Below are 3,313 nucleotides of genomic sequence, written 5' to 3'. Positions count from 1 at the left end.
GGCACTGGAATTCTCCGGTCTTTGAAAGATTGGCAAAATTTCCCTGTTACCTTTTGGGAGGACAGTAGCTCCTTGATAAATTTCTCTGTTTCTTCTATAGAAATTGATAGCATTTTCTATCTCCAAAGCAGTCACTTTGATAAACCGTATTTTCCTAGGAAAGTATCTACTTCATCTAGTTTTCAAACGTATTTGCATAAAGGCATATAAAGTACTCTCAAGCTTTTTAAAAATTTCTTTTGCTTCAATGGTTATTTTCCCCTTATCCTTTCTAATTTTATACATTTGTGCTTTCTCCCTTTTTCCTGATTAACGACATAATATTTCTATTGTTAATTTTTTCAAAAAAAAAGATTTTATTAATTAGATCTATTGTTTTTCTCTACTCTGCGCCAGTGATTTCTGATTTTAATCCTTAGTCCTTCCTTTTCTTGTACACTGTTTTGATTACTTCATTTTTTCTAGCTTTTTGAATTGGATATTTATTTCATTCTTTTATTTTCTTGATCCAAGTGTTTAAGGACTATGGTGGGCAGAATAAAGGCCCCCCAAAAATGTCTTCGTTCTGTTCCCTGGAACTTGTGAATATGTTACCTTACATGGTAAAAGAGGATTAAAGATGCCACACAATTAAGGTCACTAGTCAGCTGACCTTGAGATGGGGAGACAATCCCCCATTATCTGGGTGGCCCCTTCTATTCACATGGGAGGATCTCTGCAGCCCAGCCCCAGGGCAGGTTTCTGCCACCACGGTCCAGAGGCCAGGACAGAAGGAGGAGAAGTGGCAGCAACAGGTCATACACCAGCATCCCCTCCCTGGCAGAGAAGGAACTAAATTGGTGGAACCCATTTGTAAAGCAATTTGACAACATCAACACTGAACCTTTAAAAAAGCCTGTCTCTGACCCACCTCACTTTGCCAATTACTAGCTGTGTCACATTGGCCAATATTCCTACTAGAGTGTCTGTGCCTGTTTCCTCATCTGCAAAATGGGTACAGCAATGGTGTCTCCCTGGGGCAGAGCAAAATATGGGCCAACTCTTCACCCTCCTCTGCCATATCTTCTTGGGTGACCCGTACTGTCTTCCCCCTTGACTTTGGGCTCCATCACGTGACTTGCTTTGACCAATGGAAACTTAGCAGGTGAACACCAGTAGGGGCATAGAAATGTGTTTTCACAATGGGGCTTTCTCTGTTACACCTCTAGAACCCCCACGAGAAGAACATGCCCCAGCTAACCTACTATTCCATGAAGGATAAGAGGTACGTGAGGCAGAACCACTCCAACCAACCCAATGGGTACGGTGGACAGCACGGCATCATGAAGAGAGGGGAGGACCACTGGAGAGAGGTCAGCAGACCTCCCCCTCCTCCCCGCCTGTGGGGGCCAGTCACACCCCCCCAGTCCACAACATTCCTGCTTCCGGCTCTGTGACGTCACAGACAGCCTCCCCTCCACTCTGCCAGCTGCAGGTGAGCAAGGCTCAAAGGTCAGACCTGAGAGCAGGGGGAGGAATTGTTTGGTGCTTAAAGAGACAATGTCTCCATCACTCCTGGGCACCTTTTCGCTTTGCTCCAGGAAGCAGACGCCACCCCTAACTTACCTGGACCCCTCTGTTTCTCTCTCTGGGTCCCAGTCTCTCCCCCTATGGCTGAGCGACCCCTGAGGGCTCCTCCAGCTCCACAAGCCCTCCCGTTTGACCTCACTGATCTTTCTTGTTCTGGTCCAAGTGCTGTGGGGTCACTGGAGACCTGAAGTTCACAGCCCACTAGGGATAACCCCAGGGCCCTTTTCTTTGGCTCCTGCTTCCATCTAGAGGAGGGCAGTGGTAGTGCAGGACACCCCACACCGCACCCTGCCCCAGCCAGAATCGTCCTACATCACCGCCATCCACGTTATTAAGTACTTACCGAGTGCCAGACTTCAATCTTTATGTCACTCAACCCTCACAATATTCTGGGGTAGGTTTTACCATCCCCTTTTTTCAGATTGGAAAATTGAAGTTCCAGGGGGTTAAATTGCTCTAAATTACACAGCGAGGTGCAGCAAGAAATTACATCTCAAGTCCATCTAAGCAAAAAATGCATGCTCTTGGGCCCAGCCCAGTCGCGTAGTAGTTAAGTTCACATGCTCCACTTCAGCAGCCCAGGGTTCACAGGTTCAGTTCCCAGCGCAGACCTAGCACTGCTCGTCAAGCCATGCTGTGGCAGCATCCCACATAAAATAGAGGAAGATGAGCACAGACGTTAGCTCAGGGCCAATCCTCCTCACAAACACACACAAAAAATGGATGCTCTTAACTGTTCCTCCGCTCTGCCAAGCTTCAAGTGGAGCCTTTCCATTTGAAAACCACCTGGCATCAACTCTCAGAGAAGAAGGTGGTTCTGAACATCTCTCCTGCCTGGAATTGTGTGATGGTGAGGCCGTGGGCAGTGCAGGCTCCGGTACCAGACAAAACAATGTAAAAGTCTCAGCTGCTCCTCCTGGCTGCAAGACCCGAAACAAGTCACCTTCCTGAGGCTCACTTCCGCCCTCTGAGAACTGGGACAGAGGCCTGCCTTGTCCAGTGGAGATGAAAGTTAAAGAACCTCATGCAGGTCAAAGGACCTGCCCAAGATGCTCAATGAATGTCGTTGTCCTTGACACCTGGGCTGTCTCTCTTCCCCTGTTAACTTCGGAGATTGAAGTCACCCAGGAGAATGAGGTAAGTCCAGAATGAGGATGTTTCTATCCATTTCCATGGGCAGGGAGTGAAACACCCACTAGTGGAAGGGAGAATGGGGATGACATTGGGTATGTTGTTGCCTCAAGGTCAGAGAAGGCTTATGTGTTTGCCACGCGACACAGAGAGGGCACCGCCTCTGTGCAAGGCTGAGCACAGGGATTCAAAGGGAAACTGGACCCATCCCTGCCTCCTTGAGAACGAGACTTTCTTGCTCATGTTCACTGCCATGTCCCTCACTGGTGCCTGGCACCAGGAGGGCCTCAATAAATAGATGCTGAACAAATTTTTTAAATCACAGATTGCAGTCTAGACTCTCCCGGGCTGATAAGTGGACAGTAAAAATATAGTCCACTCAACAAGTATCTATTGAGCACCTGCTCTGAGTTAGGCAGATGCTGGGCAGTGACAGGAAGAGCTCGATCCAGGGAAGCCCAGAGGTCTGTGGGACCACAAGGGAGAGGCCCCTGATGCATTCCAGGTGTAAGAGATGGCTTCCTGGAGGGAGGGACACCTGAGCGGACTCTTCAAGTGTGATGGGAGAAAGAGTGAGGAGAGAACATGGAGGTGGAGCAAACGGCTTGTGCAA

This window comes from Equus caballus, chromosome 25 (assembly GCF_041296265.1).
Source record: "Equus caballus isolate H_3958 breed thoroughbred chromosome 25, TB-T2T, whole genome shotgun sequence".
Classification (NCBI taxonomy): domain Eukaryota; kingdom Metazoa; phylum Chordata; class Mammalia; order Perissodactyla; family Equidae; genus Equus; species Equus caballus.
This window is presented reverse-complemented; position numbering follows the sequence as displayed.